An 11,378-nucleotide genomic window follows, 5' to 3' on the forward strand; every position below is an offset into this window, starting at 1 on the left:
GTTTACCTGCTGGTGTCAGGTAAGACACCGGAACACAAATGTATAAGAACAGATGATGCATCCTAAGGTCAGCACGAGTGTATTGCAGCAGTGGGATTCTACCTGCTCCACTACTGGTTCAATGATCATGCGTGCGCACGTGCACCTAGCATGCGCTCAGCTTTCCCCATACCAGCTGAGGCCTGCAGGGCCAATCAGCCGAGAGGATAAAGAAGAGAAAAATGCAGGGGCAGGTGGGAAGGCCAATCCTGTGCTTTTGTTTTTCTCTTCGTTCTCCTCTCAGCTGATCGTGGGAGGCTTTTTTTTTTTTTTTTTAAGTACCGGTCCAAACCGGTAGCATACCACCACTGGTGTGTTGTCATTTTTACACAACCCTAACTTGTTGCGGACAAAGCAACAAACCACCACTGGTAGGTTCATGTCTTGGATGAATATTGGCATTGATCTTTTCACACTGCCTCCTTTTCCCTGTGCAATGCTACAGGTTCACAGAAATCTGAAAATGTAAAGACATTACAGCTCTAAACACAAAAGTATCTTTTACCTTAACATTTGTATCTTTGCTGTGCCATTATAGTAATAGTACAAAGGCAGCAGCGTATTTATCTCAGAAAACTACTCCACCTTAAATTTGGAATTAGGGACAGGCATCGCAAATTCCAAGTCTTGTCTAATGTTTCAAGCTAGAATAGATTGTGAGTGGATATTCTGATGAGGCTAGTTATAAATGCAGTAAACTGCTAAGCCTCCAACACCTATATTCATTGGTTATGGCTATGAGGTGGTATGAACTTTTATCGATCAAATGATCAAGCTATGCAGTTTCTTGGGATTTAAATTATCAAATGATATTTGTTGTGATGCACCTTCAGTTAGGCCCCCACACCTGGACTGCAAAAAAAAGGGGGGGGAAGGAAAGGAAAGGAAAGGAAGGGAAGGGAAGGGAAGGGAAAGGAAAGGAAAGGAAAGGAAAGGAAAGGAAAGGAAAGGAAAGGAAAGGAAAGGAAAGGAAAGGAAAGGAAAGGGAAAAAAGGCACCAGGTTAGATACAAAGAACTAAATTCTACTCGGGCCTTAGCAATGAAAGCTGATTTTGGCCCAGTCACTCTCTCTCAGTCCAACCACCTCTCAAGGTTATTGTTGTGGGGAAAATAGAAAGAGAAGGAGTATTGTGTATGTTCATCATATTGAGTTACTTATAAAGTAATAAAGATGGGATTTTAAAAAATTGAATAAATAAAATAAAGAAATCTACAAAGCACATTAGTGTTTGCTATATGTCTTTGTTGCCATCTGGTGGTCATTAGAATTTTTGGAGCCAAATTTGAATTCTGCAGTGTACAATGTGTCCTGGGTCTGTCTTGACTTGCATTTTCCCCCAAAGCAATTGTTCCCCTGCTGTTTCCTCTTCTCTCCCCCGCTCCCCACCATACCAGTTAAACAACAACTCTTGTCATTCCCAGGCAGCATGGGCCATAGTAGCACTAAGGGTGATCGTGCAGGAGCCTAAGTTAGGGGAAGCCTGAGACGGAGATAAAAACAGTAAAAGGTGAAGGTAGATGAGTGAAGTTAATCAAGAAGTTTATAGATAGAGACTACATTTTTTAAAACACTGGAGAAATTGGCATTAGCTTGGTTCAGCTATTTTATATAGCAAATCTGTGAGAGGTTCATCTGGAGATCACCAGGTTGGGAAAAGTGATCTATTCAACACAGAAAATGAGAATGCTTATGTTCTTACTATCAGAATAGGGTTTGTAGAAAGACTGCGCACACTTCTGCAAGTGTGAGGATGTCCATTGTTAGTGGGAAAGAATGGGAAATAAGTGGAAGAAATTTTACTCTTGGTGAAAGTGCCTGAATGAGAGAGAGGGGCACTGAACTGAAAGATGGCTGCCGTTAGGCTTTTCTTGGATGCAATGTCTTGTAATGTTGGCTCCCGAAGAGTGTGCCTTCGGGAGATGTGTTCAATCTTTCTCTGTTCCACTGCCTGTTTATTTCTCTCCCAATCACCACTTGACATTTTGTTATTCTCATCAATAAAAGCAATTGAAAATACATTCACTGATTTAGAAACAGCCATGAGGGAAACAGTGGATTAGCATACTTAAAGTTGTGGTCCCTTTTCTTCCACATTTCAGGGCCATCTTGCCTTGGGGTGATATAAATAAAACTCCTGTTTGAATAATGTCTGTGAGTTCCTTTTTCTTGTCCTCTGCTTAGAGTTGCATTTCTGCTATTCTCATGCAAATTTGGCTGTTGTTAGTACCATGTCTCAGGGGTGTTTTCATTTACTTTTCCTCTTTTAAACCAAGTGGGTCCAATGTAGTTTTTTTTTTTTTTTTTTTAAAAAGAACGTTAAAACTGGAGCTAATCTAAACTCCAAAGGGCTGCCATATCAGAGCTTAGATTATGAGCTCTGCCAAAGAAAATTAGTCTCTGAAACCCAACCCGCCCTCTCCAATTCCTAAACATGGAGAACCATCAGCTGCAAGATCAAACTGGTTGGGCTAATTTTAATGAGTCCTGAAAGTAACTTGAGCCAAGCAATAAAAAGCTTTATAGGTTAAGCCCACTGAAAGCCAATGTGGTGCCCATAGTTGTAATATATTTCCACTGCTGAGTCCTGGATTGTACACAGGCTGCTGCATTTTGAACCAAATGAAACTTCCAAGTGGGCCCATGTTGAATGCATTGCAGCAGTCTTAAATAAGCTGTAAAGAAAACCTGATTCACTGTAGTTAGGACCTTGACTGGAGTCAGGTAAAGACCTTGTTAGCCATGGCTTCTACCTGTTATTTCAGCAAGAGCTACAATTCAGATAGATCCCCAAGCCATAGACCTTCTGGTCCATAGGTCATGCTACCATATTTATTTATTTATTGAATTTATATTGCCCCCTATTCACCCATGGCGACTCGAGGCAGCTTACAGAATGTAAAACCATATTTAAAACAAAAACAAAAAAACAATAAAACTAACAAAAAGAATCAAATAAATTAATAAAGTACAATAGAACAAAATCTGGAAAAAAAAATCACCTCCCAACTCCCACCCCCTGCCCCGATGAAAGCAGATCACACGAGCCATTTGATGGGCTCCATCCCGCTCTGGGTTCCCCAGGCCTGCTGCCAGAACCAGGTCTTCAGTGCCTTCTAAAAGAGTGTTAGAGTGAGGGCCAGTCTAATCTCTCGGGGAATGATGTTCCAGAGGGAGGGAGCCACCACAGAGAAGGCTCTTCTTCTGGGTCCCACCAGGTATATCTCCCCCAGGGATAGGACCCACAGCATTCCCTGCCTCCCCGCTTCGATGTGTTGGGTAGATGTGACCGGCAAGAGATGTTCCCTCAGATAACCTGGTCCCAAGCCATGAAGGGCTTTAAAGTTAACAACCAGCACCTTGAATTGTACCCGGAAGCAAATCGGCAACCTATGCAGCTCCTGCAGGAGGTGAAACACATGCACACTGGGATCTGCACAAAACCATGCGGGCCACTGCATTTTGCACCAACTGGAGTTTCTGGATGTTCTTCAAGGGCAGCCCCATGTAGCTACCCAGGAGCCCCAATGGGCAAACTGTAACACCATCTTGCTAGCATTTAATTTTAGATTGTAATTTTACATTCAAACCTTCACATCTTCTAGACACGAAGAGCTCAAGACCATATGGATCAAGTAAATATATAAAAACTGAGTATCATCAGCATACTGATGGTATTGAACCTTAAAATGACAGGTGATCTCTTCCAATTACTTTGGGTAGGTATAAAACAGTAGTGGGGAGAAGACCAACCCCTGCAGCACTCACAGGGGAACAACTATCAAGCCAACACCTCCTTTCCTACTTTTATAGTCCTGGTGATACCAGGATTTGTGTCTGCTATTAACTATGTGACAAAATACATCGAACAAAATCCCTAAAGAATTTTAAAGAACAATGTATAAGCTGATCCTGAGATTCAGAATAAGTGCCCAAGTTATGTTTAATTCATCAATTCAGATAATTCACCATATTCAAATAATGTCCAAATCCATATTTTAATAATGTCAAAAGATTTAACTGCCCCATATCAAAAACTATACTGCAATACCTGAAAATTTGCAGAAAAAGGAAGAGGCCAATTTTCTAAGGCAAAAGATTGGAATTAAAAGCCTTTTAGTTTATGTGAAACATGATACAACATGAAAAAAATGCCCTCTCTGTTCTGGGGAAAATTAAGTTGATTTTTCCAAACTTCCTATCTGTTGGCAGGCCTCTAAGGTGGTTAGCAGACAAAATTAGTGATTTGGGGGAAATCATGCCTGAAGTAAGTTGAAAAAAAAAGCATGATTGGATTTCCGGTTTGAAGGGCTTTGGCGACAGAGAGAAATCCACGATCGTGCACTGTTTCTGTCTGGGCTCGCCGCTGGAGCGCCTTGAGCCGGCTGGTTTGGGGGCTAAGCCACCCCGTAGAGGTGGTGAAGAGGGGGGAGACCACCAGCAGGTTTGAGGAGAGCCGCATCTCTCCTCCTCAGCTGGCCATTACTTCCTTTCCCGAAGGCGGTTGCAGAGGTGGTCAGAAATGGCCACCACAAAGGAGAACTCGACCGGAAAAGAATGTGCAGGAGGAAGATAAGAAGTGAAAGTTTTGGCTGACTGGGTTAAATTGTAAAAGCAACAACTAAGGTACCCTGGAATTTAAACTTACAAAAAATAACATCGCTCCCAAAGAAGAGTCGGAGCAGCGAAGGAAAGTGAAAAGGGAAAGATTTGGCTTTTTTTTCTTTCTTCTCTCTCCTTCCCTATACTGACAACTAAGAGACTTAAATAAGAAATCGGAAAAATCTGCTTTGACATCAATAGGCAATTAAGCTGAAAATAAAACAAAATGCCAAAAGGATAATAAAGATTTCTGGACATTAAAAATTTTCTTTTTCATAAGCAGGAAGGGAGAGAAAAAGAATAAGGGCAGGATCTGGAACAGGGAGGAGACTGCCTGGAATTAAAAAGAATCTACAGTAAAACTTCAACAAGACTTCTAAAAGATACATTTTAACTGAAACTTTGCAACTAAATAGTAACCCCAGGAAGAGAAAGTGAAAAAAAAGAGCAAAAAGAAACAGTTTGCGTGTATTTGGATTATTTGGTGATCTTTGGATTCTTGGTTATTATATTTGAATGACTAAAATCAATTGGGTGGTTGTTTAAAAATTTATACAATGGCACCACTTCTGGATGAATTGAAAATGGAACTTAAAAAGTACAAAAAAGATGCACAAGAAGGGAAGGGTTATTTTGGCTTTGTTTTTCAATTCTTAGAAATGGAGATTTGGAACTATGAGAAACAACAAGAAAAGACTGCAAAACAAGAAGACTGGGACAAAGAAGAAGCCATCTTTAATGAACAAGCAATTTTATGTGGGGAAGAAAAAGGAAAGGGGGGGGAAAGAGAATGGAGAATTTAAGACTTAAAAAAACAACCAAAGAAAAGAAAAATAATTCAAAAAATAAGTACAATACTGGAAAGCAACAGAAAAAGGGAATACAGAAGAGAGAAATAGAGGTAGAGAGACAAGGGGGTAAAAGGGGGAGAGAGAAGAAGAGAGGGAAGAAGGAAAGGAAAAGAAGTTACAAAGGACCGGAGCAAGATATAGAGAAACAGGACCTATTTAGAGATAATGGGTGAAAATCTAACTGAAAAAGGGATTCTGTAAAGGTACATAAGATTGTATTGTTATATTAGTAATAGAAATAACTTTAGAAAATTGGAAACGTATGATTAAAATGAGGGATAAAATAGTTAGTGTAATTTAGTGAAATGTTTGTGAATAAAATAAGTGAAATAAAATAAATGAGAAAATTGAATTAGGAAGGAACGGGAACATTTTAATTAGTTAATGTTTTATAAAATATAAGTGAAGGGGGGGGGAATTAACTATGGAAAGCTTATAATTTTTCCCATAGAAGTATGATATTTAATTGAAAAGTAACATGAAAAATGTTAAGACTGCAATGAATATTAATATTAATGATAGAATTGAATTGGAATGGAATGTTGTTTTAATTATATTATACATTTATAATTTTTTCTTTTTTTAAGATTACAGTGTGTATTTTAAGAATGTACCAAGCAGAATCCGAATGGAAGTTATGTATTATATTGAATGTTACAACTTTAGGGAAAAGATATAAAGGCATCATACTCCAATCAGTAACTACAGGAGAAATTTTGTTTAAATAGAAAAGATAATAATTGAAACAGGACAGACAAAAAATATAAATACAACAATTTGAATTGAGATGAGATAATTAAAATAAAATTGAGAAAATTAAAAGAGGGGAGAAGCTATGTAGAAAATGTAAAATAGTAATAAGATATGGAATAGAATATAAAAATAAGCATGAACCTGAATTTATGTCTGTACGAAGAAATGTAACTCGGAATTACACTACTTTCAAAAAAGATGTTTTATTTGTATATTTTTTTCTCTTTGTGAAAACTCAAATAAAATTTACAAAAAAAAAAAAAAGAAAGAAAGAAAGAAAGAAAGCATGATTAAGATGGTGTGGGGACAGAGGATAAAAATAATTTTTTGTTCCTGTCATAACATTAGAATTTTGTAATATGTACTTTCATCCAATTATGTCAAGCATGACAAACGTTCTGTTTTTCATTTTATTGGAACACTATATAAAGCAAGATTGTAATCTGGTCCACAAATTGAAGAAGGGAAGAGTTCCAAGTAATCCATGGTGAACTGAGCTATTTTTTGAATCACTACATTTAGAGATGACTCAAATCTATGTTCTGTATATACTCCTTCAAGATGAGGTCAGACATAAATTTGAAAAAATTGTAATGAATTTCTCACAATTTCCAATGACTTTTAGGTGGAGTCCTTGGTGAAGAATTCAAATGCTAGGAAACCTAAGAAACAGGGCAACAAATAAGCAGAGAATATGTTTAAACAAAAAGCAAAATGAAAAAAAAATGGCTATGTACGTCACTGAATTTGTTTATGTCTCATCATCTGCTCTAAAAAGATCTGTTCCAAAAAGAAAGATTATTCTTTAGAAGTGAATAGAATAAAAATGAAACAACACTGCTTTCGAAAAAGCAATGCAAAAGAAATTCAAAGGAAAAAAAAAAACGAACTTTATCGTATTTCTACTCTTTATGGTTCTCATATATCTAAAAAGGCACTGTTTTTATCAACACTTTTTAATCAACTCATTTTCAATCAGCTGTCAGCAATATTACTGCACATCCATGTGATTTTGTTTGAAATTTGGTGAAATTCCTGCAAAATGGTAGAGTATCAACCCATTTTCAGAGTGGTTTTAAGATAAGAAAGACAACCATTCCAATCCCCTCTTAAAACTCTTGAGAAGCAAAAAAATCCAACTTCCAAATAGACCCTTATAGTGGTATCACAGCATCACCAAATGGGCTTTCATAATCCTTCAGAAGGGAGAGTTTCCAATCTTCAAACTACCCATCCTCATGTCACCTTAAACATGTCACCTAAAGATAGTTGAATGGATGAACAATACCCCAGAGCGTTGAGTAGATAAATACAACAATAATACAATAATGAAAGCAGTGTTAATGCTGTAAGCCAGTAGTTCTTAAATTTGGGCAAAATCTAGGGTTAGTGGAGCAATTTGTAACTGTTTTCCTTGTGATTCCAACATTCACTATGGGTTTGCTGCAGCTGAGCCATTTACGTGTGTGTTTGTGAGAATAATGACATTATTTGAGACTGAAAAAGAGTAATGGGGACATACTATTTATTTATTAAATTTATAGGCCACCCATCTTGGTCGTTCGAGGCTACCCTGAGTTTAAGAACTCAATTTTGCTCTTTTTGTACATGTATTGCGACATCACACATATAAAAAGACAATGGCATTGTCATCTTGACAAAAATTTTCAGCCCTGCAGATGCCTTTGTCTGGAAAAGTTGCTAAAAGCCTATCTCCCACCTATTGTTTCTTTTACCTCTGTCAGACAAGTTTATCAGCTCATTCTTTTATTAAACCTTCTTTTTTTATTCCCCAACTAACAGAAAGAATTCACAACATGTGTTCTACAGAGCAAAGGGTGACTGGGAGAGAGCCGAAACCTGGTGTAAGGCAAAAAGCAGGCCTCTTTATCAGGTACCATTCACCTTTCCCCCTCATTTTAACTGAAGATTTTTGCAAAAAAAAAAAAAAACAACAACCCTGAGAGACAGATTAAGTCTAGTGCTGGAGTACCAGGTTTGAATCCAGGAGAAGGTGACAGATGGCATGAAAGTGGCTTGATGACTTTGAGCCAGTCATTCTTCCCCCAGTTCAACCCACTTCATAGGGTTGTTGTGGGGAAAATAAGAGGAAGGGGTATTGTATGTGTTTACTGCCTTGAGATATAACAATTAAAGCACGATATAAAATAAAAAAGAACTTATGATTTATGGTTTTAATGATGAATCAAGCCAGATTATAAGAAAAGAATAATGCTATAACCTTAAAATAAGAGGTAAATTTATAATTGTTCTTATAACTGCTGTAAAGATTAGAAGTCATTGCTGTGTATTTTTTCTTTCTTTTCTATTTTCAAACTTTTTCCCCTTTCCTTGCACTTTAAGCTTTTCTTTTCTTCTTTTGACTTTAAGATTAACTTGTATTCGTTTTATCTTCCTTTTAAAAACTTGTAATACCATTGTGTAAAAAAAATATATATATAATGTTAAATAATATTAAATTATTTAAATACTTATTAAAATACATATTACTAATTACATAAATATTACATTATTACATAATAATACTAATTACATTCATATATGGTGCCAAGCACGCTACAGAAAGCAGAACTGTTGGCTGAGTAACCGCGGCCAGCAGCTGCAGGACTACTGAAAGAAAAGGTGTTCTCACCTGTTGCAAATTTAAGTCCAAGGAGAAGAAGAGGATATCTGAAAAGAATACATTAATTCTGGAAAGAAAAAACTGGGGAAAATCAGAAAATACAAAGACCTGCAAATAGAATCAGCAAACCGTACCGTAGAACGACGGTGGCAAAAGAAAGCAAAGGTAATGCCAAGCGTGATAGGCACCTTGGGTGCAATCCTAAAACAACTGCACACCCTCGCCATTGACAAAATCCCGGTTAGTTACTTGCAAAAATCAGCTTTATTTGCAACAGTTTACCTTTCGAAACACCTTTCATACCATCAAACAGCAGCAACTGCTTATCCCTGAGATAAAATCGCTAGGTGAATGAAAGCGCCAAATCCTGTCTAAACATCTGACTGACAGTACGACGAACAACGACGACAACAACAACAACAACAACAACAACAACAACAATAACAACAACAACAATAATAATAATAATAATAATAATAATAATAATAATAATAATAATAATAATAATAATAATAATAATAATAATAATAATAATAAATAATAATAATAATAATAATAGAAAATACATTTGGCTGACGGTGCGACCAACCACAACAAAGTCATTTCCCTTAGGTTGCATTTGCAACTGTCTTCTGCCCTATTTATGAATTGCATTAGATCCCGCGGGTTGTTGTTTCTCAGTTCAATTTTCACTTGGTGGGTTTGGGAGGCGCTGAACTGGAGAAGCTGTTTTTAGGACGAAAGAAGTTTGATATAAATAGTAACTTCGACGTTTTTAATTTGAAACAAGAACTTCAATGTTGACTGAAAACTAAGAAAGGAACGCTAGATTAATTCACGACCGGGGTAAGTAATAGAGAATCGAAGAGATTTGCATCGTGGTTCCATGGTGTAATGGTTAGCACTCTGGACTCTGAATCCAGCGATCCGAGTTCAAATCTCGGTGGAACCTGTCAAGTAAGTTTTTTTTAAGATCATTCTGGATCCTATTTTATAGACGGACAGGGAAAAAAGGAAGAATTAAGAAAAATATATCTAAAAACTAAGATTAGGTTAAAGGCAAATATTCTTTCATTTTGATGGATAATAGTCGAAAAATCATGCTGAAATGCGGTCTTTTGAGTTAGGCTTTTTAAAAAAACAGGGAATAGTTTTCACTTTTATTGCTCAACAGAGGATTGCCAACCTGAGAAGAGCTTTACAAATATAACAGCGAAGAACAATCCAGATTTCAAAGAGAAACGAGGAGGACGTGCTAATGGAGGACTTTTCCAAACATCTATTCGTCCAATGGTTCTATGGTGTAATGGTTAGCACTCTGGACTTTGAATCCAGCGATCCGAGTTCAAATCTCGGTAGAACCTGAGTTTGCAATGCAACCTTTCAAAGGGACTGTTTTGTTTTTAGATAAAAAGTAATTTCTTGAGACTATGAAAATGTGCCTTTCTTCGAAAAGATCTTTGCAATAAACGTACTAGCTTGTAAGGTTGCTTATTTGCTAGCCACCACTGACCCTTCCTAAATTAAAGACAAAATCAATTGCTTGGGTGCAAAACATATAAACTTTGAATTGCTATAGTTTATGAAAGACCCAGCTGAGAAATCTTGTTGTGACATTGACTCAGAAACTGTTTTCAGCAGACAAAAATCTGAAGGGTTTCCTCCAGACTTCTTGGCTGCTTGATTTTTACAGGACAAATAACTTTTTTCAGTGCTGTTCTAACTTCGGTCACTAAACAAACTATTGTAAGTTGGGGATGATCTGTATGCCTTAACTCTGGGTCTGTGGGAGTGAGTGGGTGGCTGCTCTCACCATGCTAATCCTGAGGATGAAACCTGCGACAGGAAAGTAAGTGTGTATGTTATTAAGAGAGATTTGGAAACCTTCTGGTATAACTATAATTATGAGCAGGATTAGGGTGGATTTCTATTTTTTAAAAAAAACATGTTTTCTTTCTAAAACGTTTCTTTAATGCAAGGAGAAACATTCTCACTCTGCAAAAGTGATGACTGAGTAGAGACCACCCGGAAGGAGAGAAACTGGTCTCTGTAACTTTCCCTAGAGAGGCAATCCATTTATTTGAATTTAATTAAAGCTGCTGCATTTGGAAAGCCTGGCTAAGCTGCCTTTAAGTACCAAAATCTGGGCTAGTTACTTACTCATGGTACTTGCTTACTCATCAAGAGCACCACAAATATGCATTGTACCACCCAAAGGGGATGCAATGGTTCTTTTAGTTCAGGGGTGTCCAACCTTGGGCAACTTTTAAGACTTATGAAATGCAACTCCCAAAATTCCCAGAATTTATTCCAGAATTAAATAGTGATTAAAACACCCGGTTGTGAGTTCAAGTTCAACCTTGGCCACGAAAACCAGCAGGCTGACCTTAGGCCTGTCACTCGTTCTTAGACCAACTCATCTCACAGGGTTGTTGTTGTGGGGAAAGTAGGAGAAAGATGCGTTGGACATGTTCGCTGCCTTCCACAAAG

The 11,378-nt window shown here is 37.3% G+C and overlaps 2 non-coding genes across 2 annotated transcripts; both read left to right on the forward strand.

Moving 5' to 3' along the window:
- The first annotated feature begins 9,768 nt into the window (after nucleotides 1-9,768).
- Nucleotides 9,769-9,840, forward strand: TRNAQ-CUG (transfer RNA glutamine (anticodon CUG)). The gene has a single exon. It is a non-coding gene; the product is annotated as a tRNA-Gln (tRNA).
- Nucleotides 9,841-10,180: 340 nt separating this feature from the next.
- Nucleotides 10,181-10,252, forward strand: TRNAQ-UUG (transfer RNA glutamine (anticodon UUG)). Its single transcript has one exon. It is a non-coding gene; the product is annotated as a tRNA-Gln (tRNA).
- Nucleotides 10,253-11,378: the final 1,126 nt, after the last annotated feature.

Source organism: Notechis scutatus, chromosome 2 (genome assembly GCF_049901735.1).
Source record: "Notechis scutatus isolate UNSWTSFEM ecotype Mainland chromosome 2, rNotScu1.2, whole genome shotgun sequence".
Lineage (NCBI taxonomy): Eukaryota > Metazoa > Chordata > Lepidosauria > Squamata > Elapidae > Notechis > Notechis scutatus.